At 45.6% G+C, this 27,974-nt stretch overlaps 1 pseudogene; it reads left to right on the top strand.

Moving 5' to 3' along the window:
* Positions 1 to 64: 64 nt before the first annotated feature.
* LOC134650834 (signal-induced proliferation-associated 1-like protein 1) lies at positions 65 to 27,974 on the top strand (annotated as a pseudogene).

The following is a 27,974-nucleotide window of genomic DNA, read 5'->3' as shown; positions in this document are numbered from 1 at the left end:
ATTTATTTTCTTATTTCAATGTTTGTTTTTATCTGGCCTATTTTTTTTTATTAACTTATTTTACACTGGCACTCAAAATACCGTTCCGTTCGTTATTCTGTATTATTCTCTTGGCAACATTATACGTTTACTCGCGAATAATGTTTTTTCTTTCATAAATTTCGTTTCATTCATTCGTTTTCGTTTTTGTGTTGTGAAGACGTGTGTTAGCTTTGTATATATAGAATATTGCAAAATAGTTTATCGTTAGTGTTAAGCACACAGTTTATGTGTGATTATGTGACAATAAAAGAAAGTTCGGCTATTCATCATGTTGTGAAGTCACTCACTGTGTACGTCTCAACATTTTAGTAATTCATGGTATTTACGAATGTATTTTAATTAATGTTTGGTCAGCGACCGCTACAGTGTTCTTTTATTTATTTGTCGAGAGTCGAGAGCAAACTGACACTCGTCGAAATATGCCATGTACGCTCCGGATCATCTCCGACGGAAGGAAGCCAGAGATGTTATGTATCGCAGTAACTCGAGTCTCGACTTGATATACGGCGAACATCCGTCCGGAAACGGGTTGCGGCGCGAGTATGGGAGTCACGGTTCGATCGACGTGATCGGAGGCGCGAGCGACAGGCTGCCCGCGATGGTGCACAATTACAACGTGACAGAAAAGGCCCAGGGCTTGAGCGGCGACACCTCCGACGGCCCCACGGCCCGGGCCAGCGCCAGCCCGAAGCCTCGCCTCAAATTTAACAAGCTTTGGGGTGGCGCGGCTCCAACACACCGACAACCCATGGATGATGGATCGCTTGACCGACCTGAAGGAATCAAAAAACAGCAGTTTGCTCACTATGATTGCCAATCCTTGATGGCTAACTTGAGTTATGCAGCTGAGATAAGAGGAGCACTGCTGAGCCGCAGGAGGAACACGACAACAGGGGCCTCGGCTGCTTCTCTAGCAACCCGGGGCCCTCCGCTGGGTGAAGACACAGTACCTGACTTGGGGGACGGAAGATCTAATGAGTTGCTGGAAGCCTGTCCCTTCTTTAGGAATGAATTGGGAGGTTAGTATAGTTTGTTTATCATATTCAACCTACCTTACAGTTAAGTTACTCTTCTCCTTTATATCTTCATACTTCTTTTTGAAGCCACTCTTAGTCAGGTCAGGTCAGGTAAAAAATTTAGTTACTATCAAAGTCATATTCTTCAGCCCGAGACTGTCTGGATTACAGGGATCACCGGATTAGCAAGAGTCCAGATTAGTGAGGTTCTACTGTAATTTCCATTTTCTTATTTGTATGAATAAAATTATTGGCCCATTTAAGGTAATTAATGACTCAATTTCCTCTGCATTATTACTTCATTGGTGAAATTGGTAAATTCAAAATAGCAGGAAAATATTTAAATAACACCAATAAATATTTGCATGTTAAGCCAATGCAGGCAGATAATAAATATAACAGAACATGCAATGCTTGAAACCTGAGTTAACAAAAATATCCAGTAACAATATCAATTTCTTATCACAATTCAAAATGAATACTTAGGTGTATGTTTAGTATTTGTCTGCAACAGTAATAGAGCACCTAAAGTGTAATTACTCTGGTATTGGTACAGAGTAAACATTACAACTTACTATGGAATGACCATTGTGTGGCTGAGAATTGGGTGACACCAATTCTGCTCTCACATCTGACATTGTTCTCCCAGAGCCTGCCATTACTTCACTCATAATTATAATGGTTTACTGGTCTTGTTGTTTACAAAATAATGTGGCTCTTTGCATTTTATGATCATAGTAATGTTCATAACCTCTAGGAGCTTCACAATTAGACTGTTTTTTTATGTTCTCACCTTAGATTTTATCATTGTTTAACCAACATTTTTATTTCCTTTATTTAAATCTGTGAATTATCTTAAGATGTACCTTTAAAAGCTGAGTGGAAACCTTTTCAGTGACGTTTTAAACAGTTTTTGTGACATGTTTTTGTAAAATGTTGTTTAAGCATCCTGAATAAATCTTATTCTATTCTATTATATTCTATAAATATTCTTATGATCTAAAGAACTTCCCTAAAACAACCTAAGTTCTCCAATTTTGTATTGCACTCTTTTTTTCTTGTTTTCTTTCCTTTGATTAGTAGTAATGAAAAGAAACCTTTACAGAGGCCTAATCTCTTCAAAAACAAGATGAAATGATGAACCAAAGATACTTAATGAAAATATCACGATAAATAAACAACAAACTTATTAATCCAACACATGCTTCCATTGAATGATTCCTCAATTACCACAATAATGTGCAACAACCAGTGGAGCATCACGCTGTACACTGTGCTTCAATAATTCTATACAATTACATACGGAATTCTTCAATTTATGCACATAATTCACTGACTTTCTTGTAAATTGTGATACTAAGTTTTCATAATTATGTTGCTTAATGATTTTCATGCTTCGAATAGCTCATAATATTATTATTTATCAATTATGGCATAATTCTATACTGTCTCAATTTCGTCCTTTAAGACATTTTTTGATGTTCTCTCACATCAAAAATTAGTCTTACTTTCTTCTTACATGTTTCTTACACTCAATGATTGCATGAATGAAGTAGTGCATTTCACTGATTGACTCATTGATTAGTAGTAATTAATTACAACCATTACTGATTTATCTGCTGATAAGCAATCAAGTTTTTATCTGTGTGATGGTTTTCACATTTTGCAAGATTATCTTTTGTTTTTATACCTTTATAAACATGGACAGTGATAAGAGCTCACTGTAAATTTGAAAACTTTTTTTATTAATGCCATGATTTCTTGGACTCGGAAATATACTGGGTCAAGCAAATCTTGTCAGTAAATAGGAACAAAAAAAACTATATTCATGCTTTTCTTTTGGGTGCTAGTACTAGTGTAAGACAAAGATAGTATGATTCTCTCTGTCTATGTTTGAAATCAAACAGACCTTTGACACACTATAATAAGGCCACTAATATTTTTTCTCCATTCAAAGAGGTAACCAAACTTACCCCCACTACCCTCAGGTTAAGACCCTGTAAAAGGTTTTTAGCAAAAATGTAAACAAAACAAAGAAGGTAAAGATTTAGAATGGGCTTCCAATTTATGCGTAAACTACATTTTCATCATATGAGTCATAAAACAGGTTTAAGGTCATCAGAGAGCAATACACTTGCGAACATCACTCATAGTTGTTTTCTGTGAAAGAGTGAGAGACTGTTTACCCATTGCATAATTCAACTTAGTCATTTAGGCAGGGATTTTCAAAATGCCAACTAGTGTAAGGAAAAGTATTACTTACCTACATGTCCTACACCCACAGTATTGAGAGTATTAGTAATTATACCTCAAACATAAATGAACTACCTTATGCAGAGTGATCCTTCAATATATTTGTTACAATACAGTCAACGTTAGAAGTAGCTAATAGCTGTCTTGTCTTATTTTGCTCCGTTATAAGTGTCACACATTTAATTAATGAAGAGCTGATCACAATCACCAATAGAAAAACTTGTAAAAACTATATTTACATTGAATATATCTTTTCTCACTTTCTTACATTAATTATCTTTTGTCATTTTTCTATCTATGCTTGAAAACTAGATTTGTATGTTGATTTAAAACATAAGTCATGCCAGCTATAAGATTTCTAAGTTTTTGTGATTGTATTTGTAGCATGCATTACATACCTATGTACTTGCAAAGTAGGTGATCACGTGATCTCACTCATAAATCTCACAATGAAGTGATATTGTGATGAAGAAAGTTACAATGTCAGAACTAATCTGGTCTAGTTTATATCCCATATACAAAAACGACAGTTCAGTATTAATACGGGCAGAAACGATTTTCGAATAAGCCTGATATTGTACTAAAATGATAGGGTAGGCAAAGTAAGGGTTATTTTCTTTTCTCAAGAAGAGCTAATAAATTAAACCAGAAAATTATTCTATCGTTCCGCAGGCGAAGAAGAGCGCTGCGTATCCCTATGCCGGCGGACATCACGCGGCGCGATCCCAGGACAAGCTGGCAGCTGGCACCGGCCTCGAGCGGCCTACGGCCTCTCCGTCCTGGAGTTTCCGCCAGGCCACACCCACTGGCGTAATGGGTGCCCGTTTGCGAACACACTGACGCCCCTGCCCGTCGAGAGCCAGGATTTAGGAGCGCTGTACTATAGGAACTACTTCTATGGGCAGTGTAAGTTACAATATTAGCGCGGCCTACGGCCTCTCCGTGGCCCACCAGACCACATTCTTTGGTGTCATATAAGAAAACATTAAATTGATACAGGTACAGGGAAAATCATAAAGACCTGTGCACACCGGATGCGTGTCCATAGACATAGACATAAAACATGCAAACACGAGCGCGTTGCAATAATATAATATATTATGTTATAACTAGTTACTATTCATAAGTGCTTGTTGCTAGGCCTACATGAATATTTTGAATTTGAGTTATCATGGCGTATACGCTCTCTGGATACCTCTAGGTCACTCGCTTGGCGGCGCGATTTATAATCTGGGACCACTATTGGACCTACAATATAATATCCTTTCGCTGACACTGTATAAACAAACATAATTTATTGAAATAAATAGGATATTTCTTCCTATTATATCCTCGATGTTATAAGTCGTAAACTATATAGAGCGCAATACGCTATTGAGAAATACACGTGCTAAGGAAAAGTTGCGTGACCGCTGCTGCGGTTTTCATTAGTTAAGTATACATTAATACTAATTAATACCTATGTAGTTGAAATTATTAGTAATCCTAATACTTACTGATCTTTTCGTTAAAACCTGACACATACCTAACTGCGTCACAACGCCTCTCCGTACAAATAGGCACAGTACTATATAAAGAAGTGGTTTTACGTCAATTTATATGCGGCAAAAGTTAGCTTACTTTTTTATGCTATTGGTAACTACAAGGTATGTTAAACATGAAATTGCATAGCGTTAAAACGCTACGCATTCGTGTCGTTACGCATTGCGTTCGATAGGATATACCAGCAATGTGACAGCTGACAACCGATTCTTATACAATACAACCTGATATTCAATGTGTGCTTGTGTTTAGGACTGCCAAGGAATCTGTTGCGTGCCGTGTATGAGGTCCGAACCTAAATGATACATCTGTATTTACAGAACTGAGTACATATGGTGCTACTTTACCGCACTAGTGCGATAATTAGCACATTACGTAACTAACTAACTAACTAACTATTACGGCTCAGCACCCAAAGAGGATCTTGGCCTCCGAAACGAGAGCACACCATTTTTCCCGATCCTGCGCCGTTTCCTGCCAATTATCGGCTTGAAGCTGACGCAGATCCGCTTCCACACTGTCTCCCCAGCGGTATCTGGGTACATTACGTAACTGTGTCGAAAATTTAAACGGCCATACTGGTCAAGCAAATCTTTTCAGTAAAAAAAGGCGCGAAATTCAAAATTTCTATGGGACAATATCCCTTTGCGCCTACATTTTTTCAACTTTGCCGCCTTTTCTACTGACAAGATCTGCTTGACCAGTTATAATTGAATATTATTTATGTTCTCACTGTAACTGCATCAAAATGCATTTGATGCATGCTTATATCCTGCTTTATGAAAATATCTGTTAACTCTATTAATAACGCCTTGAGGGAATGTCCAACGTTAAACATTTTAATAACGAAAGTTCTGAACTTTTATTTGACAGCTCACCAAAACTGGTTCGGCATGGACGAAACCCTGGGCCCCGTCGCGATTTCCATCAAGAAAGAGCGTGTGGAATTAAGAAGAGGAGGATCTGACGCGTCCGCCCCAGCGTCCCAGCTAGCTTGGCAGTACCGGCTGGTCGTCCGTACTTCGGAACTGTTGACGCTACGTGGGTCCGTGTTGGAAGACGCGCTGCCAATCAAACCCAGCAACAATACAGCTACTTACAACACTAAGGAGGTGCTGGAGTATGTCGCTCCGGAGTTGCAGCTCAGTTGTCTTAGGCAAGTTACATTCATATTTCTATAAAAGCGGCCAAGTGCGAGTCGGACTCGCCCATAAAGGGTACCGTATTTAGGGGATTTTGACGTATTAAAAAAAACTACTTACTAGATCTCGTTCAAACCAATTTTCGGTGGAAGTTTGCATGGTAATGTACATCATATATTTTTTTTAGTTTTATCATTCTCTTATTTTAGAAATTACAGGGGGCGGACACACATTTTACCACTTTGGAAGTGTTTCTCGCGCAAATTATTTAGTTTAGAAAAAAATGATATTAGAAACCTCAATATCATATTTGAAGACCTATCCATAGATACCCCACACGTATGGGTTTGATGAAAAAAAATTGAGTTTCAGTTCTAAGTATGGGGAACCCCCAAAATTTATTGTTTTTTTTCTCTTTTTGTGTGAGAATCTTAATGCGGTTCACAGAATACATCTACTTACCAAGTTTCAACAGTATAGTTCTTATAGTTTCGGAAAAAAGTGTCTGTGACATACGGACGGACAGACAGACATGACGAATCCATAAGGGTTCCGTTTTTGGCCATTTGGCTACGGAACCCTAAAAACGGGCCAAATGTTACTACTAACTGCAGTGCAATGTCCAGCAACAATTTCGATGCTTAATAAGCTACACTTATTTTCACGCTCGGTGAAAACACCACGGGTCTAGAATGTCCTGATCACGATACCGATAATCCCCGATCGCTGTATTTAATTACTAATTACTGACCGCTCTTAATTACAGGCTGGGGACCAACGGCAGCGGCGCCGAAGAACAACTCTTAAGACTCGACGAACAATGCGTCACGCGCCACTATAAAGTCGGAGTTATGTACTGCAAGAGCGGCCAGTCCACCGAGGAAGAAATGTACAACAACCAAGAAGCCGGTCCGGCCTTCGTAGAGTTCCTCCAGACGCTCGGACACACCGTCCGACTAAAAGACTTCGACAAATACAAAGCCGGTCTCGACAATCGCACAGACTCGACCGGCCTTTTCTCCGTCTACACAACCTATCAGAACTGCGAGATAATGTTCCACGTGTCAACCATGCTACCCTACACGCCCAACAACAGGCAGCAGTTACTCCGAAAGCGGCATATAGGCAACGATATAGTCACCATAGTGTTCCAAGAGCCGGGAGCGGCGCCGTTCACGCCGAGGAACATTCGCTCGCAGTTCCAACACGTGTTTGTGGTTGTGCGAGCGATAGACCCGTGTACTGAGAACACGCATTATAGTATAGCTGTGAGTCGGGCGAAGGAAGTGCCTTTGTTTGGACCACCGATCAAGGATGGCGCTGTTTATCCGAAGGGGGAGGCGTTTACCGATCTGCTTTTGAGTAAGGTGAGGTTCTTGGTTGTATTGTATATTATGGAATGATCAAACGCAAGACATTGAGGTATGCTTACTGTTTTATTTACAATTAGACTTCTGCCTCTAGCTTCAGACAAAATATAGTAAGAACCATGGAATATAGGCACAGACAACAAAGCTACCTTTTATTACCTATGTATAATCTGCATTAAAATATTGCAATAATAATTTCGCGCAACATAAGCAAGATTCAGTGTGGCACTTTCGTTTGTAGCATAAATGCGAGATAAATGAGATTATATAATAATTCAGGGAAATAAAAAGGTACCTATGAATGAGTTTGGTATGTTGTCCGGCATTTGAGGATAAATATAAACTATACCGTGATTACTGTAATTTTATGCATTTCACATATTATCAATCTTCTTATGCAAACGGATCATGGACTAAGGGATGTTTAACGAACACTGACTTAATATAAAAGAAATAGACACACAAAGCAGAACAAAAACGTCAACAAATGTGGATCCCAATGACGTTTCGCACCATTTGCATTGATGATAAAAACGCTTACGTAAATATTGAGTCAAGATAAATGTTTCGTACATAAAAGAGCTTAATGTCGTAAGCATTAAGTGTCAAATTTGCAAACACTGTTAAAAAATTTAGTCCGATGGCACTAACGTAACGTATTTACGTCAAACAACGTCAAACGAGAATAATGAACGAATGGAGTCACTTTGGTACACTTTATTAGGTATTACTGTACAGAAAAACCAATTGAAGTAATAAATAAAGCAAATTTAATTTAATCGGGAGCTCAAATAAAATTAAATCGTGGTTCAAATTCAAACAAATTTAATTTTTAATAAGTAAGTATACTTCTTTAACCTTTTAACCGCCAGCAATTTTTGATCGAGCGTGCTCGTGTCGCCACCGACAGTAATTGTACCACGCAGAGTAAGGTTGGCATAGTTACGGGAGTTATAAATGTGCTGTAAAAACCTAATATTAATATAATAGATAACTTATTAAATATAAAAACAATTTATTAAATAAAATAACTGTGTATTTTAGATCTCAGACTCATCGCTCGGGTGCACGGGGACATTTATTGGTACTGATTGGATTTTTGAGAAGTGGGTAATTTTTGAAGTGAAAACTTCTTTAGCGGCGCTGGGCACTTTTTGAGGTGGGGAAAAAATGATAAACTCGAGACAGCGTAAGGCGATCACGTGACCGTAAGGGGCGTAAGGCGATCACGTGACCGTAAGCCCCGTAAGGTGGCCACTCATAATTTAGATGGCATTTAAATCAATAAAGAAAAACCCAATGTTATTTGACATTTATGTTGCGGACTCCTTTTCAAGACTCTTTACCTATGTTCAAATAATTTGACGTTGTCATGGCAGTATGTAAATAAACATGTCAATGAAAAAGTGTGATCTTATTTGAGAATGATAATAATATATAATAAATAAATAGAATACCTCCGCTAAACGTATGTATCGTGTTACCGGGCGTCGGTAACATAGTGAGGTGAGTTTTCACTTCTATCGGCACTCCTGGAGTGCAACCGTTGTTGCTTGTTTTTATAAAGTCCATACTTTATAAAAAAATCCTGTGGTTGTCACTGTGTTCAGACAGGTTTAGCATTTACAGTTTTTTTTTTTTTTTTTTCATTTATTCGATATAAGCCCTTATTGGTGGTGTATACCTATGTAGGAAACAGGGAAATGGGCCGAACACACAAGTGTCGTTTTGCCTTGTATAAAACTGCATCACCCCTATCTCTTGCTATAATTAAATAGCAGTACACTTTGCACGTGTCATAGGTTTTCTTGGAAATCTTGAATTTGAACATAATGTTATTCGTTACGAATGCCATATAAAAATATAAAAAAATATTGACCTCACATCGACTCATTAGATTTTTGTTCCTTGACATCCCTTCTTTGGTAGTAACAAATTAATTTATTCAAGACCATAAAATTACCACCAGATTACATAAATTATGTAATGCTATCCCAAGAACTAACCGAAAGAAATACATTCCATCCTTTTTCCTTGTTTTATCATTGTTATTTTTACATATTTCGACGGCACATTTCGTAATTGTTGACAACTTCACATTTGAGCGTTTCAAACAAGACTAAACGAAAAAGTAATGCGTGATCTGTTTTAACATCACTTTTGTGGGGCCATTTTTTGCGGCTGATTGGGTATCCAGTTCTTTATTCTATATCAATGTTAACGAATGTGTAATTTTGCACACTGAGACAGACGGACAGTGGAGTCTTAGTAATAGGGTCCCGTTTTTACCCTTTGGGTACGGAGCCCTAAAAAGGGCATTTCCTACCTTTTCTTAACGCGGTTTGTCCTATTATCCAAACATTATTATATCACAATTCATCCCTGATGCTGTGATGATTGATGACTGAATTGTTTTTTAGGTGATTAATGGCGAAAACGCAGCGATACAATCGCCAAAGTTCAGCACGATGGCCACACGCACGCGGCAGGAGTACCTCAAGGACTTGGCCAAGAACCACGTCTCGGCCACCACGCTCGAGACCGGACAGAAGTTCTGTACGTACATTGCCCGTTTAAGACGTCAACTGACGCCCGCAGCTACAGCCCAATATCAACCTTCGTCATAGAGAAAAAAATACATAGAGTGCTCACTCCACAGCTCAGTTTTGGTACCAAAAAAAACATTATTTTCATAGTCGACATCTGGCATCGAGTAGCGGAATTTTCAATACTGCTACTTGATACTAGATGTTGCACCGACCCAAAAGTCTAATACTCAACAATTTTCAGCTAATAATATAACCGGATTAGCCGGAACTCTTTCAACTCCTTCTGCTTTAATATTAGTTGTAAATTGTTGTTCAATACAGTTTTCGTGAGTCGCGACTCACTAGACATCTAGTATCAAGAAGCGGTACTGATAATTCCGCTCAGTCAGCAGCGATAGTTGCTAAGCGGGCGAGGTGTTCAAAATTATATCTTGACGCGACTTTATTGTTAAGAGAATAAGAGCGCGTCAAGGTAATTTTGAACACCTCGCCCGCTTAGCAACTTCTGCTGCTGACTGTACAGCACGACAAGGTTCACTATGACGCACCGCACATAACGGGCGTGGCGTTCAAAGTCGTCTGTTTGTCGGAATGTACTACAATTAAGATAAGTCAAATTCATCTGATTATTATGAATATCTAAAATAAGATACATCTTTGTATATTTTCATTTATGGTTTTTTATATATGGTTCTGTTGCAGCAATCTTCTCGTCGCTGCTAATGAAAAGTGGCAGCAACAACAACACGGCGGTGCTGCCGCGCCTCTACAGCTGTCCCAACGACGTGCTCGTCGGCGGCGCCATGTGCTTCCACGTGAGTAACTGTCTGTCCCGCTCTAACCTTGCTGTATGAAGAGTGGCAGCAACAACAACGCGGCGGTGCTGCCGCGCCTCTACAGCTGTCCCAACGACGTGCTCGTCGGCGGCGCCATGTGCTTCCACGTGAGTAACTGTCTGTCCCGCTCTAACCTTGCTGTATGAAGAGTGGCAGCAACAACAACGCGGCGGTGCTGCCGCGCCTCTACAGCTGTCCCAACGACGTGCTCGTCGGCGGCGCCATGTGCTTCCACGTGAGTAACTGTCTGTCCCGCTCTAACCTTGCTGTATGAAGAGTGGCAGCAACAACAACGCGGCGGTGCTGCCGCGCCTCTACAGCTGTCCCAACGACGTGCTCGTCGGCGGCGCCATGTGCTTCCACGTGAGTAACTGTCTGTCCCGCTCTAACCTTGCTGTATGAAGAGTGGCAGCAACAACAACACGGCGGTGCTGCCGCGCCTCTACAGCTGTCCCAACGACGTGCTCGTCGGCGGCGCCATGTGCTTCCACGTGAGTAACAGTCTGTCCCGCTCTAACCTTGCTGTATGAAGAGTGGCAGCAACAACATGTGCTTCCACGGAAGTATAACAAGTAGGCCTTCTTCTGAGGTGAGGTGAACAAAGAGCCGTGATAAAAGTAATGTACAAAAAACGCTATCGCTTCCCCACGAATCGGTTGTACTCTGAGTCCAAGTTACTAAGAGTACGGCAGCTCTACATCCTAAAAGCAGTCACGCGTACCCACCGTTCCTTACTTAACTCTTTGTCATATAAGGAGATGCTACTAAAGAGAACCTTCAAAGCCCGTCTACCCCCGGTTAGGTCTGCGTTGGCTAGGAAGTCTCCAGACTTCGCCCATCCCATGGTATAATAATATACTCCGCCTGGTACTCTCTTCCGAGATTCGCGAATGACCTAACTGTCACTTGCCTACGTCATCATGCTGTTTACAGGTTGTCAAACTTTAAAATGTGGGAGAATTTTAACCAACGGTGAAAATTATTTTAACGGCATTAATTTTAAGTTATTCATGTAGAAACATAGTAAAATAAAACAAATCTATACTGCACTTTTCACTCCTACTCTTACAGTTCCGAATAGAGCAGCCAACCATTTTCGTAACAAAACATTAATTACCAAGCTTACGACGTGAAAAGTTTGGAAAACACTGCGACTGCTGACACTGAGCGAGAAGGAAATAACAATTAACACGCGTTCGACAAGGATGACGGTCAGGGACAAAATGGCGGATTGTCAAATGTGACAGCGCTATCCTGTGTTGCCAGTAGTGTAAACAGAATTACCCGAACGTCTGAAATTTCTTTCGTGAATCGGAAGATATTGCTAACGAATAATTAAAAATGACGTGTTGTTGTAAAATTTAAGATAAAATACATATAAATGAAAATTATAAAATTATAAAGAAATATTTTAACTTATTAACCATAGATATAATGTACCCATGTAACATGTTATGTTGAAATAAAGTGGCAATGTTATTGTGACGTAGGCAAGTGACACTGGGAAGAGAAGACCATGTTTTATTAGACCATGGCCCATCCATACACCTACAACAATATTTGCAGGGCTCTAGACATAAAATCATTGTCCGTTCACAATGTCAAATATAAAGTAACAAATTGGTTGAACACTTTATCTTATGCTGAGACGGAAAAACTGACAACAAAGGCTTAACCTAACCACATAACACATCTTCTGGCACACACACACACACTTCCCACAGAAACTCACACCCACACTCAAAATTGTATAGCATGAATATGAATAGCTTGATTAGTCCTCTTAGTTTAGTTTAGTGACTTTGTATCCTATAGCTTGTACTGTAGTAATTACTTTTAGTATTAAGCACTGTACCTAAAAATTTGAATATAGTTGTCAATCGCTCTCGCAGACTTCCAAGATACAGGCTCAGCCTAGTTTGGAGTCTGATAGATATTTTTCTGTACATGTATACAACTCTTTTATGATAATAAATTATTTGTTTGTATTTTTGTCCCCTACAATTCTTGCGCGTTGGAGGCTCATTATTTCATTTCAAGTAACAGAGGGACCCCTCTAGTATTATTCGCTCTGTGCATGATTGTCACAGCCTACCGCTGTCAACCAAAGGTTCGGTTTTGCTCTAGTTTCGGCTCAAACCGAACCTCCGACCGAAAGGTTCGGCAGTTTTTTTGGCCGAAAGCGAACCTTCGGCCGAAACATGATTTATGGTGAAACCTACTTAAAACGGAACCGGAAATTCTGTTGGACACTAATAGATACAATAGTCATGTGTGTTTTGTTGCAGGTTCAAGTTCAAGATGAAGGCGCGGGCGGGGCGGTGTTGGACTGCATGCTCGGCGTCTCGCCCGACACCATAGTGTTAGTGGAGGACAGCACGAGACAGGTCATACTCGTCGTACCCACTAACACTCTGTTAGGTGAGTTGCTTAGTTTAGGTTAATTTTTGAAAAGGTTAGATTAAGACGGTTAAAGTTAGACGGTTTGTTTGACATGATAAACGCAGTTTTGTATACTTTGATTTTGCGATTGTTTAGTTTTGAAAGTTGAAGTGAAAACTTCTTTAGCGGCGCTGTGCACGTTTTGTGATGGGGAAAAAATGTTAAACTCGTAACAGGTGTCACGTGACCGTAAGGCGTAAGACGGATACGTGACCTGATCGAAAACCTGTTACATACTTCAATGTCATTGAGTTTTTCTTCATTGATTTAAATGCCATCTAATGAGTTTCTCTCTAACTGGTATTAATATAACTCGAGTACTAACAGTGATGTGCTTGGGTTTCAAGTAATGCGACGAAATAACGCTTGATGGCGTTAACCTCAATTATACATAGTGCTGCAGACATTTTGCAATAGTGATTGAGTTTTCACTTCTGCCTGAGTGCAACCCGTTGTTTTTTTTTTTGAGAGTACATTTTACAAGAAGCATTTTATAAAAACTATGTTCCTTCCTGTTGAAAGATATTATTCGAAGTCATTTTCATAAATAAAAATGTGGCGAGGCGTAGCGCGGGCACACTGTGGGCCATAATCCCGGGGAGTGTATTACTGAATCGCGATTAGAAAGGGATTGAGATAGCTGTCAATCCATATTGATTTTGACGTAAGTGTATGGAAATCTGTTATTTCTAATCCCTTTCTGATCGCGATTCAGTAATATGCGGTCGAAACGTTGGACGGCAGGCTGCCGATTGTTTTCACAGGCAGTCTATCTCTGTAGGCCTAGCACATGATTGGCGCGACAGTATCTCGCGGCGAGATAGACTATCCGTCTTTTTCTAACTATGTTAATAAGGGCTCAATTAGACGGTGCGAGAATGCGAGTTTCATTACATTGCGTCATTTGATTGGTCGGCTGAATTGATGTAACCTCAATGGTCCGCAATGTAACTAAAATCGTAGACGAGTTCGCGCGCCGTTTAAATGAGCCCTAAAAGAGGGACGGGTAGTCTATTTCGCCGCAAGATATTGTCGCGCCAATCATGGCCGGTCGAGAAAAAATCTCAACAAATAAAAAACAACACATAATTTTAAACAAAGTTTTGTTTTTAGGGTCCCGTACCCAAAGGGTAAAAACGGGACCCTATTACTAAATCTCCGCTGTCCGTCCGTCCGTCCGTCCGTCAGTCCGTCCGTCAGTCCGTCCGTCCGTCCGTCCGTCCGTCCGTCCGTCCGTCCGTCTGTCACCAGGCTGTATCTCACGAACCGTGATAGCTAGACAGTTGAAATTTTCACAGATGATGTATTTCTGTTGCCGCTATAACAACAAATACTAAAAACAGAATAAAATAAAGATTTAAGTGGGGCTCCCATAAACCAACGTGATTTTTGACCGAAGTTAAGCAACGTCGGGCGGGGTCAGTACTTGGATGGGTGACCGTTTTTTTGCTTGTTTTGCTCTATTTTTTGTTGATGGTGCGGAACCCTCCGTGCGCGAGTCCGACTCGCACTTGGCCGGTTTTTTCTAACTCGTGTTTGTTTCGGTCAGGTTGGGTGGTGAGCGGCGGCTGGCTGCGCATGTTCTACCACCGCGGCGAGTCCGTGCGCGTGCGCTCTAGTGCCGCGCTGCTGCGGCGGCTGGCCGGCGTGGCGCCGCCGCACGCCGAGCTGCTGCTGGAGCGCACGCTCGCCCGGGGCGCCGCCGCGCAGCTGGGTACGTACGTTGGAGCGAGACACAGCGAGTCCGTGCGCGTGCGCTCGTGTGCCGCGCTGCTGCGGCGGCTGGCCGGCGTGGCGCCGCCGCACGCCGAGCTGCTGCTGGAGCGCACGCTCGCCCGGGGCGCCGCCGCGCAGCTGGGTACGTACGTTGGAGCGAGACACAGCGAGTCCGTGCGCGTGCGCTCGTGTGCCGCGCTGCTGCGGCGGCTGGCCGGCGTGGCGCCGCCGCACGCCGAGCTGCTGCTGGAGCGCACGCTCGCCCGGGGCGCCGCCGCGCAGCTGGGTACGTACGTTGGAGCGAGACACAGCGAGTCCGTGCGCGTGCGCTCGTGTGCCGCGCTGCTGCGGCGGCTGGCCGGCGTGGCGCCGCCGCACGCCGAGCTGCTGCTGGAGCGCACGCTCGCCCGGGGCGCCGCCGCGCAGCTGGGTACGTACGTTGGAGCGAGACACAGCGATCTGACCTTTCGTTCGCACCAGGGATGTTGCGGATGCAGATTTTTTGACATCCGCGGATGCGGATGCGGACGGGATATTTAACCCCTCGTTTCCCAGGACCTCTCAAATCCATACAATTCCGACTCATATTGGAGCCACTGGGAACTGACAGGTTAAAGGCTCACATCCGCGGATGCGGATGTCAAGATTAGGTACTTAGAAAACGTCAAATATTACATTTTTAGTATTTTTTATTAAAAAAAAACCAAATGTTTAGTATTAGAGCAAAAATATAGGTGAGTTATATTTAATAAACAGTAACTTGGCCGACTTTTCTTTATTTATTTATTTTATTTATTTATTTAACATTTTAAATCAGGCAACAAGGCCCATATTACAAATACCTTACAGACTAACATATATATGCATTTTATATAAACTTAAAAAACTAAACACTATTTAGGCGACAAAACGGCGTGGCTCCGTTGAATCGCCTGGTCTTGTGTCGGATTCGACAGTTTGCCCCGGAACCTCCGAAACACGACACCCTTCGGCCAGAAGTCATGAAGTAATGAGTGTAATGACGAAATTACCTAGCACTTACGCCGCCGCTAAATTGTTCCTGTACCGACTTGTTCGACATCCGCAGCCGCATAAGCTCCGCATCGATTTTATGCGGATGCGGATGTTGAAAATAATGCGGAAGTTCCGCGGTTGCGGATGCGGATGCGGATGTTCGCAACATCCCTGGTTCGCACCGCCGGTTGCGCAATGTCGTGGCCGGGCCGTAAAGGCAGTACGGCTACGCGCCTGCCCGGCACTGTGCCGTCCCTGCGGATCCTCACGAAGAGAGCTGGGGCTAAGCTAAGCAGGTAGCTAAAAGTACATCCGTTGGGCCCCAATTTTGGGGAAAGCCATAAGCCGCGCGTGGCGCTGTCGCCACCTAGCGGCCATATCTGTGCTGATCGTAACAGACGCGTTTTGTTAGAGAGTGAGTCTTCTGTACTTAGTACTATTATTCATTCTGTGGCCCCAGCCATCCCCCCAGACCATCAGCATGGCCATTATGTTGTTGCAACAAAGTTTATACTTCTTTTAGTTAACAGTCTGGGCGATGATACGCTACCATCGCTGTTAGAAGCAAATATCTGGGAGACCGAGCTTTGCTCGGAAAACATATAAAAACTCAAAAATGCGCGTCTTCCCAGAGACAAGACCTAGCTAGATTGAAATACGCCCCCCAAAACCCCCATATAGCAAATTTCATCGAAATCGTTAGACCGTTATAGCCGTTTCCGAGATCCCCGAAATATATATATTTATAAATAAATAAATATACAAGAATTGCTCGTTTAAACGTATTAGATAGATTATAGCGGAAAGTAAAAGCGAATGCGCAAATGAACCCTCACCCAAGGTATTTATTTAGCTTTAACTGTAACATTTTGTTTGTTTGCAGGATTCCACGTGCAACCGGACGGGCTCATAATAGCGGTAGAGCCTGGCAGCACGGCGGACAAGGCGGGCGTGAAGCGCGGCGCGCGCCTGCTGGAGGTGTGCCGCGCCGCCGTCGTGGCGCTGCACCACGACCAGCTCGTCGACCTGCTCAAGACATCCGACCCCGTCACGGTGAGGGACTAACCTACTAACCCCCGTATTCATAATAGCGGTAGAGCCTGGCAGCACGGCGGACAAGGCGGGCGTGAAGCGCGGCGCGCGCCTGCTGGAGGTGTGCCGCGCCGCCGTCGTGGCGCTGCACCACGACCAGCTCGTCGACCTGCTCAAGACATCCGACCCCGTCACGGTGAGGGACTAACCTACTAACCCCCGTATTCATAATAGCGGTAGAGTCTGGCAGCACGGCGGACAAGGCGGGCGTGAAGCGCGGCGCGCGCCTGCTGGAGGTGTGCCGCGCCGCCGTCGTGGCGCTGCACCACGACCAGCTCGTCGACCTGCTCAAGACATCCGACCCCGTCACGGTGAGGGACTAACCTACTAACCCCCGTATTCATAATAGCGGTAGAGCCTGGCAGCACGGCGGACAAGGCGGGCGTGAAGCGCGGCGCGCGCCTGCTGGAGGTGTGCCGCGCCGCCGTCGTGGCGCTGCACCACGACCAGCTCGTCGACCTGCTCAAGACATCCGACCCCGTCACGGTGAGGGACTAACCTACTAACCCCCGTATTCATAATAGCGGTAGAGCCTGGCAGCACGGCGGACAAGGCGGGCGTGAAGCGCGGCGCGCGCCTGCTGGAGGTGTGCCGCGCCGCCGTCGTGGCGCTGCACCACGACCAGCTCGTCGACCTGCTCAAGACATCCGACCCCGTCACGGTGAGGGACTAACCTACTAACCCCCGTATTCATAATAGCGGTAGAGCCTGGCAGCACGGCGGACAAGGCGGGCGTGAAGCGCGGCGCGCGCCTGCTGGAGGTGTGCCGCGCCGCCGTCGTGGCGCTGCACCACGACCAGCTCGTCGACCTGCTCAAGACATCCGACCCCGTCACGGTGAGGGACTAACCTACTAACCCCCGTATTCATAATAGCGGTAGAGCCTGGCAGCACGGCGGACAAGGCGGGCGTGAAGCGCGGCGCGCGCCTGCTGGAGGTGTGCCGCGCCGCCGTCGTGGCGCTGCACCACGACCAGCTCGTCGACCTGCTCAAGACATCCGACCCCGTCACGGTGAGGGACTAACCTACTAACCCCCGTATTCATAATAGCGGTAGAGCCTGGCAGCACGGCGGACAAGGCGGGCGTGAAGCGCGGCGCGCGCCTGCTGGAGGTGTGCCGCGCCGCCGTCGTGGCGCTGCACCACGACCAGCTCGTCGACCTGCTCAAGACATCCGACCCCGTCACGGTGAGGGACTAACCTACTAACCCCCGTATTCATAATAGCGGTAGAGCCTGGCAGCACGGCGGACAAGGCGGGCGTGAAGCGCGGCGCGCGCCTGCTGGAGGTGTGCCGCGCCGCCGTCGTGGCGCTGCACCACGACCAGCTCGTCGACCTGCTCAAGACATCCGACCCCGTCACGGTGAGGGACTAACCTACTAACCCCCGTATTCATAATAGCGGTAGAGCCTGGCAGCACGGCGGACAAGGCGGGCGTGAAGCGCGGCGCGCGCCTGCTGGAGGTGTGCCGCGCCGCCGTCGTGGCGCTGCACCACGACCAGCTCGTCGACCTGCTCAAGACATCCGACCCCGTCACGGTGAGGGACTAACCTACTAACCCCCGTATTCATAATAGCGGTAGAGCCTGGCAGCACGGCGGACAAGGCGGGCGTCAAGCGCGGCGCGCGCCTGCTGGAGGTGTGCCGCGCCGCCGTCGTGGCGCTGCACCACGACCAGCTCGTCGACCTGCTCAAGACCTCCGACCCCGTCACGGTGAGGGACTAATCTACTAACCCCCGTATTCATAATAGCGGTAGAGCCTGGCAGCACGGCGGACAAGGCGGGCGTCAAGCGCGGCGCGCGCCTGCTGGAGGTGTGCCGCGCCGCCGTCGTGGCGCTGCACCACGACCAGCTCGTCGACCTGCTCAAGACCTCCGACCCCGTCACGGTGAGGGACTAATCTACTAACCCCCGTATTCATAATAGCGGTAGAGCCTGGCAGCACGGCGGACAAGGCGGGCGTCAAGCGCGGCGCGCGCCTGCTGGAGGTGTGCCGCGCCGCCGTCGTGGCGCTGCACCACGACCAGCTCGTCGACCTGCTCAAGACCTCCGACCCCGTCACGGTGAGGGACTAATCTACTAACCCCCGTATTCATAATAGCGGTAGAGCCTGGCAGCACGGCGGACAAGGCGGGCGTCAAGCGCGGCGCGCGCCTGCTGGAGGTGTGCCGCGCCGCCGTCGTGGCGCTGCACCACGACCAGCTCGTCGACCTGCTCAAGACCTCCGACCCCGTCACGGTGAGCGACTAACCTACTAAAGCTTTGGATTCCTCCGAAAACGGTGCCGTAATATGACGGCCGTCCGTAAAACGTCCCATAGAACATTTGAATTTCGCGCCTTTTCCTACTGACAAGATTTGCTTGATCATCTATAATTTACTTGGAGGATGAAATATCATCAGAAGAGGAAAATAATCGTAGTACGGAATCATTTATTCAAATCTCGTGTCATTTATTCAAAATGGCGTCACCGCTATCTAATAAAACGTTCACGAAACTATCGACACCGTCATGACGGCCTTCATCTTACGTTACGTTGACAATCAACGTAACGTAACGCCGTCTAGGAAACCGCGTCATCTTGTTTACATAGACAACGTTCTAGTGACGTCAGTCAACGCTATATAGGTAATATGACGGCACCGTTTTCGGAGGAATCCAAAGCTTAACCCCCTTATTCATAAACGTCTGCTGATTGTCGTTTGTCCCTCTCTATGGCATAACGACAGATACGACCTGGCCACGGCATTACGCGACCGGCTTTGGGTAAGGCGACAGTCATAGGTGGGAACAAAAGGTCCGATCGCTGTGTCTCGCTCCAACCTATGGTTGTCGCCTTAGCCGAAGTCAGTCGCGCAATGTCGTGGCCAAGGCGATAGGGACAAACGACGACCATGAACTGATTAAATTAGCAGCCGTTTATGAATAACGCCATTACAGGTTCGATTGGTCGTTCCTCCACCAATCGACACAAAAATAAACGCCATATGTAGGATACGAACAGAGTGACATTCGCAAAGACCCCAAATTTGTCTCACATTGCTACAAAATATATGGGCCATGTGAATGACTTCAATATCCTGGCTGAAGAAGCGGCTGCTTACCTGAGTAGGGCGAAATTATAATTTTAAGTTGTTAGTATAAGTTTTGTATCCAGTGACATATATGTAATAACCAAGCCATACGATAAATAAATAAATTGCTTATTCATACATGAATTTAAACTGGTGAACTGGTGAAAAAAACTTAAATCTAAACTGGTGTCTGACGCATACTACTCAATTGATGCCTTTTTCGAGACCCAACACTGTACCAAGTAAATAAAACTATATACCTACATATTAATAAACAACTTCCAGTTCGCTGGCTCAGCCTTGCCTGCCCAACTATGTAAATATAATAAATAATTATAAGACTTAGCATTAAGCACTGTATGTACCTGACGTGTAAAATTATATTTTTATCAATAAAGAATTGAAATTGAAATTGAAATATTTTCCTCAGGTGACGACAACTAACGCGTCCAGCTACAAGTGCCTGTGCGAGACCGTGGGCGAGGAGCCGTGCGCGCCGGCGCGCGGCGACGCGCAGCGCCCGGGCCGGGGCCGGCGCGCCTACGAGCGCGGACACTCGCCGCCCAGGTCGGACAGCTCCGGATACGGCACCGGTCAGTACCACCATAGAGAAATATAGTAAGACAAGAGTGCTCACTCCATACATCAGTTCAGACTATTAATTTCAGTGTCGACATCTAGCATCGAGTAGCGGAACTATCAGTACTGCTACTTAACAATAGATGTATCACCGACCGGAAAGTCTTATCTCAACAGCATAAGACTTTCCGGTCGGTGCTACATCTATTGTCAAGTAGCAGTACTGATAGTTCCGCTACTCGATGCTAGATGCTAATAGTCTTTTTGGTACTAAAACTGATGTATGGAGTGAGCACTCTATGTATTTTTTTCTCTATGGTACCACACACTACAACACTACGTGCCCGCTGCGCCGATGACCCAGACTCATTGTCCTCGTTTAGCCTGTTTAATTATTTCTTTATTGACTAACTTACATTAACAGCTATACGAAACATGTAATAATATTAAGTTATGATAGTCGTGGGTGTGGAGATCGACTCCAAATACCGAGTTGCAGTGGCTAGGAGTCTCGGTTCCTTCTGTGAGAATATGTCTGTCTGGGGGTCGAAAAGGAGTACCTGTTATGTGTACTGTTGGGTTCTGGCCCTGGGCAAAACTCCGACCTTTTCTATGCTGTGTTGTTAACTGTACTTTTTTTATTGTATCGGATTCAATGAACGGTCCAAAGCGGATTTCTGACCGCCTGCTGTGTGCGTTATCGTAAAGACTCACGTACAATCGAAAGAACTCTGAACGTGGAACTCCAGACCGCTCTCTGTCTACGCGGGCTTTTAGAGAAGAAGAAAAGACGTATTTACTGCCACAACAGCGAATACAGAACATACAATATAGATAGATACATGAATACAATATAATATGTATTCATCAAACGCGCATGTAAACTATTTAATGAGAGCCTTAAACTTAATGATGTAGACTTTTTTAACTGTACACTAACACAACCTAAGAATGCATTTAAATATTGAATTTAACAATCATTTATAGCTTCCTTAACGCACTTACAATGTATTTTCGACAGAGGTATCAAATCATTGATTTACAAATTTTTATAGTAATTGTAAAATACAAATTAAGTCTTTCTCTTATGTGATTAAGTGATAGCCACGGACCTATTTATGTTTTTTTTTCTGTTATGAAACTATAAGTCTATTCTTATTCTCTTTAAAATATGTACCTACATAATTTATGTATGACTGTTTGTTTCTGAATAAATAAAAAAATATAAATATAGAGTTAGCATAACGTAGTGAATGTTGTCGCAGGCGGGTCGGGTCGCAGCGCGCGTCGCTCGCCGCAGTCGTCGCCGACGACGGAGAGCGTGCGGCGGCGCTCGCACGACGCCTCGCCGCGACACGCCCGGCACAAGCGCGCCTCCGCGCACGGCAGCCTCACGGTCAGTTGATCAGTTCACATCAATACTAGGGTTAAAAGAAGAATAAGAATCTTTTATTTGCGATAAACATTACCAGGTACATTGGTGTTCATGCGATAGGTGGTAGGTTTCATGTTTAACCATAAATGGTATACAAAATATGTACAAAACTTATAAACTATCATGCAAAACATATACAAATAATGTGTCTATTTATAATATTTATATTAATTATTAATACAAGTCAAGTCTAATTAATTAAATTTCATGTCCAAGAATTCATTTGTGCTATAGAAATTGTAGTTGTTTAGCCATACATACCCATAAAATGTATGATACTTGATATTTCTTATCCGATTGCAGGAAATCAAAAGGGAAACGCTGTGATTTTAGCAATATAAGGGTAACCACTGTTCACCCGACACTATTTTTGGTGGACAACAGGACATAAACAAAAAAATGGACATGTTATTCTAATAGGTTTGTTTACAATTTCGTATAGGACGAGTTGATGCGACTAATGGACGCGGAGCTGGGCGGCGACAGCGCGCCTTTGCCGGCCGCTCCCTCTCCCGCCTCCCCCGCGGCCCCCGCCCCCGCGCCCGGCCCTCTCCCCCTGCCCGACGCGGCCGCGCTGGACTGGGCCACGCTGGTGCACACCGCCACCCGCGCCATGCTGCAGGTACGAGTACACCCCCGCCCCCGCCCCCGGCCCGCTCCCCCTGCCCGACGCGGCCGCGCTGGACTGGGCCACGCTGGTGCACACCGCCACCCGCGCCATGCTGCAGGTACGAGTACACCCCCGCCCCCGCCCCCGGCCCGCTCCCCCTGCCCGACGCGGCCGCGCTGGACTGGGCCACGCTGGTGCACACCGCCACCCGCGCCATGCTGCAGGTACGAGTACACCCCCGCCCCCGCCCCCGGCCCGCTCCCCCTGCCCGACGCGGCCGCGCTGGACTGGGCCACGCTGGTGCACACCGCCACCCGCGCCATGCTGCAGGTACGAGTACACCCCCGCCCCCGCCCCCGGCCCGCTCCCCCTGCCCGACGCGGCCGCGCTGGACTGGGCCACGCTGGTGCACACCGCCACCCGCGCCATGCTGCAGGTACGAGTACACCCCCGCCCCCGCCCCCGGCCCGCTCCCCCTGCCCGACGCGGCCGCGCTGGACTGGGCCACGCTGGTGCACACCGCCACCCGCGCCATGCTGCAGGTACGAGTACACCCCCGCCCCCGCCCCCGGCCCGCTCCCCCTGCCCGACGCGGCCGCGCTGGACTGGGCCACGCTGGTGCACACCGCCACCCGCGCCATGCTGCAGGTACGAGTACACCCCCGCCCCCGGCCCGCTCCCCCTGCCCGACGCGGCCGCGCTGGACTGGGCCACGCTGGTGCACACCGCCACCCGCGCCATGCTGCAGGTACGAGTACACCCCCGCCCCCGCCCCCGGCCCGCTCCCCCTGCCCGACGCGGCCGCGCTGGACTGGGCCACGCTGGTGCACACCGCCACCCGCGCCATGCTGCAGGTACGAGTACACCCCCGCCCCCGCCCCCGGCCCGCTCCCCCTGCCCGACGCGGCCGCGCTGGACTGGGCCACGCTGGTGCACACCGCCACCCGCGCCATGCTGCAGGTACGAGTACACCCCCGCCCCCGCCCCCGGCCCGCTCCCCCTGCCCGACGCGGCCGCGCTGTGCTGGGCCACGCTGGTGCACACCGCCACCCGCGCCATGCTGCAGGTACGAGTACACCCCCGCCCCCGCCCCCGGCCCGCTCCCCCTGCCCGACGCGGCCGCGCTGGACTGGGCCACGCTGGTGCACACCGCCACCCGCGCCATGCTGCAGGTACGAGTACACACAGAGGATATCAAGTCGCAGTTAACTACTAATCACCAACAACTAACTAGGTGCAAGGTGGTGCCTCTTATCCGGCTGAATTACTATTTTCCCCTGGCTAACGAAACAGAAACGACCGGAACTAGCGGTGCGATCCACAGACAAACATTATGTCACAGGTAAAGCTAGACGAGAGAAACTTTACCACTGATCACATAAATATTATAAAACCTTGTTTCTTTTTCGTCATATCTAACATAAAATTAACCACTATGACGAAGCAACATGTACGAGACATTTATTTTGTTTCAGATTTGCGAAGAACATCAATATCCGTCCATAGACAACCCGGATCCTACGCTAGAACCTCTTCCGAGTGAACCGACCCACGACTCCTGGTCTGAACTACCAGTAAGTACTTAACACTAGGGGTACGTTAGAATAAATGCACAATACAAACCAGCCTGAGCAATAAGGGTGACTTCTTGCACATAGAGTCTTAAAATACTTACGTTGTATGATTTTTACAGCTTGACCTTCAGAATTTGGACATTGATGCTTTGATTGAGCTGTAACTTTCTCCCCGTTGTATGCCCTTGTGTCGCCGTCCTACGCGATCACGGCGTCGACAGATGAGATAAGAGTTTCATTCCATGCATGGGAATAGAGATCAGCCATTTTAGCTCTCGTCTAAAGACGCTCGTATAAAATAATAGTACATTATTGCAGAGGCCGGGAAAGGGCAATTCGTGGATGAGTTTCGATTTTGTCGGACGACGCGAAGCGGAGTCCGACAAAGAAGACGAATCCACGAATTGCTATTCCTGCCGAGGCATATATAGTGCTTTTCTCCAAACATGCGAGGAAATAAGGTAAAATAATAATTATTTAAGCATCAAGCATCACTCAAATCGAACCTTCACATCAAAAATGTCAAAAACAATTTCCCTCTTTAATTAATTTTTAAAAGTTAAGGGTACAAACTTATTCTGCCAGTCAGTACCATTCAATATTCGTTCATTCAATATATTGTGCAATATAGTTGGTCAAACCAACTTGTCAGTCAGTAAGAACTATACCCATCCTTTACTTTTGGGTGCTAGTACTAGTGTAAGACAAAGATAGTATGATTCTCTCTGTCTATGTTTGAAATGAGAAAGTCCTTTGACAAACTATATAAGCTTTATGAACACGGATGAGATCCTTAAAAAAATATAAAAATAATCTTTGATTTTATTAAGCAGTATTCGCACGATCACACACGAGCACAACGGTCTTGTAAGAACGAGACAAGTAAGGTGGTTTATCTTACTATCTCACTCTAACACTGATTTAAACTTTCACGATTTTTACACATTATTAAATTATACAACGGGACTTCGGGAAGTGCGGGTAGTTCGAAAAACTCGCGCGGTTAGACGATGCTGATGTCAACTTAAGCCAGTCTTCTCCGAGACCACGGGGACAACGCCGTCCTCGAAACGTCGGAGGTAAATCTTAAAACTTAGATACGCGATTAAGTCCCGTTGTATCTCACTCTATCCTATAGCTTGAAATGATAGCTGATCGGGTCGTGTAGACGCGGCTCGCGGCTATAATAATTGGCTGTTTGCGTTTTTTATTTTTAAAAAGTAAAAAACACTACAGTAATAAGTTATTACTGTAGTGTTTTTTTCATTCCCGTCCGCTAGAACAGGACAGCGATAGTTTGATTTTTTTTTTAATAGAGTTTGAGAATAACGAAGAACTTCCCGTACTATTTTTGCTACAATAAGGTGAACATTTCCGAGCATATTGGAGAAAAGAACGTTATTGTTTTTTTTTGTTTTAAATGCGTCTATAAGATTAGTTTAGATGTTAGCGGAGGTGGGGTCGATACGACCCGCCTCCTTCACCATCGGAGCTAAAGTATACTGGATCAACCAAATCTTGTCAGTAGAGTAAACGGCGGCAAATTTGAAAAATCGCGGGTTAGCAACACTGTGTTCGAATAATTCCAAAATCGCGTGTCATCTGTGTGTTATCTGTGGAATGTGGATCGTGAATGACAGCCATCATCTTATTGTTTACATCCTGAATCGTTTCTATTTCAAGAGAAATTTCTGCTGTCACCATTAAATACCAAGATTATGCATGACCTCAAGCAAAGCTAAGGTGCCTACAATGTACAATCATGCTCGTTGACGGTAAATATTACTAAAATTTGAGGTTATGATAATTCATTCGAACTGACGTATGAAGGGCGGAAAAATAAACACGTTATGGTTCGATGTACATTGCTGCTTTTCTTAGCGCAATTCTGCTCATTGTGTGTTACATGGTGTTACCCTACTTTAATTTGCAGTACATTGCTACTGACAAGATTTGCTTCATCTTCCTCATCTTCCTCGCGTTGTCCCGGCATTTTGCCACGGCTCATGGGAGCCTGGGGTCCGCTTGGCAACTAATCCCAGTAATTGGCGTGGGCACTAGTTTTTACGAAAGCGACTGCCATCTGACCTTCCAACCAAGAGGGTAAACTAGGCCCGTATTGGGATTAGTCCGGTTTCCTCACGATGTTTTCCTTCACCGAAAAGCGACTGGTAAATATCAAATGATATTTCGTACATAAGTTCCGAAAAACTCATTGGTACGAGCCAGGGTTCGAACCTGCGACCTCCGGATTGCAAGTCGCACGCTGTTACCGCTAGGCCACCAGCTCTTTTTTTTACTGACAAGATTTGCTTGACGCACTATAATAATATTGCGCAGACTGGGGACGCCCCGCCGGGCGCGTCGGCGTCGCCGCTGGCGGCGTGCGCGTGCGCGTGCGGGCTGGCGGCGCGCGTGGCCGCGCTCGAGGCCGAGCGCGCCGCCGCCGCCAGGCACAAGCACCAGCTCGAGGAGGAGGTACGCTAGCTTTAATATCAGGGGGCTGTTCATAAGTTATGTCGTCTATTTTTGACGATTTTCGCCCCCCTAAAATCATCCAAAAAATCATGCTTCGAATGAACCCGTTTCCTCTTACGTCATGCTACCATATCCGATGTCCAGACCCCCCCACACCCTCAATGACTCATTTATGAATAGCCCCCAGTTATCCAGGGTGGCTCTGGAAACCCCAGAGAAAGAAAGACGAGAAACAATAGCATATTTGACAATTATTTTATGAATGGTATCAGTCGATCGGGTTTGTTTTGAGGATCAAATGTCTGTATGGGACCCATTGTCTTAAAGCAATACAAAGGTCACAAATGATGGTCAAGGTCTGGCACTCGCACTTTACTGACGAAATGCTTCTAACAAAATGGCAATATATCGTGACGTCATCATGTAACGTTAGAAGCCGTTTCGATGTGAAATATTGCGTTTATATACATAAACGCCGTATTACGCTCATATATTGTTACTATACAATATTTATTTAAATAAAATGTAAGGAATCGAATGGTACCATTATTTTTTCCTCTTTGAAAATTACAAAACATTTTTTTTTTACTTTAAGGTCACGTTTTTTTTATGCCCATATATTTAAAAAAAATTCAATGTATTGTGATAAATCACTCATTTTCTATCTATTTAACTAGATTTAGTTATAAAAATGAATCGTGGCAAGGCAAGTTGGTATGAATGGATGGTGCGAAAACATATCTATTTTGGTGGATGTCTTGCATTTGGCTCCAATTTTTTATCAGTTGCCCTCCGCTGCTTTTTGTAGGGGCGAGTCTGTCTTATGACTCTTTATTTTGTAATCTCGGCAAAGTAATCCTAATAAAAGACCCCCCCTAATAAAGATGAGACATAAGAGGTTACTAGATAAAAAAAACGTTTATTCAGAAATCTTGCTTACAACTAAAACTCATATATTATTCTGCCAAACCACAGATTGGTTTGTTGGCAGACGATACTGATACTGATATAATTTATTGCAACAGGTCCGTCGCTTACGTCGTCACAACGTGCGTCTACGGGAAGAGAGCGCCCGCGCCGTTTGGCAGTTGCGACACTTCACACAATGGCTCAAACGGACCGTCGACCGGCAGTGATCCGGCGTCTCGCTCGCTCCCGCACCAGTGATCTGCTGTCCCGCTCCAATCCAACACGAGTGTACAAGTAACATGA

Source organism: Cydia amplana, chromosome 1, assembly GCF_948474715.1.
Source record: "Cydia amplana chromosome 1, ilCydAmpl1.1, whole genome shotgun sequence".
Taxonomy (NCBI): domain Eukaryota; kingdom Metazoa; phylum Arthropoda; class Insecta; order Lepidoptera; family Tortricidae; genus Cydia; species Cydia amplana.
This window is presented reverse-complemented; position numbering and strand designations above follow the sequence as displayed.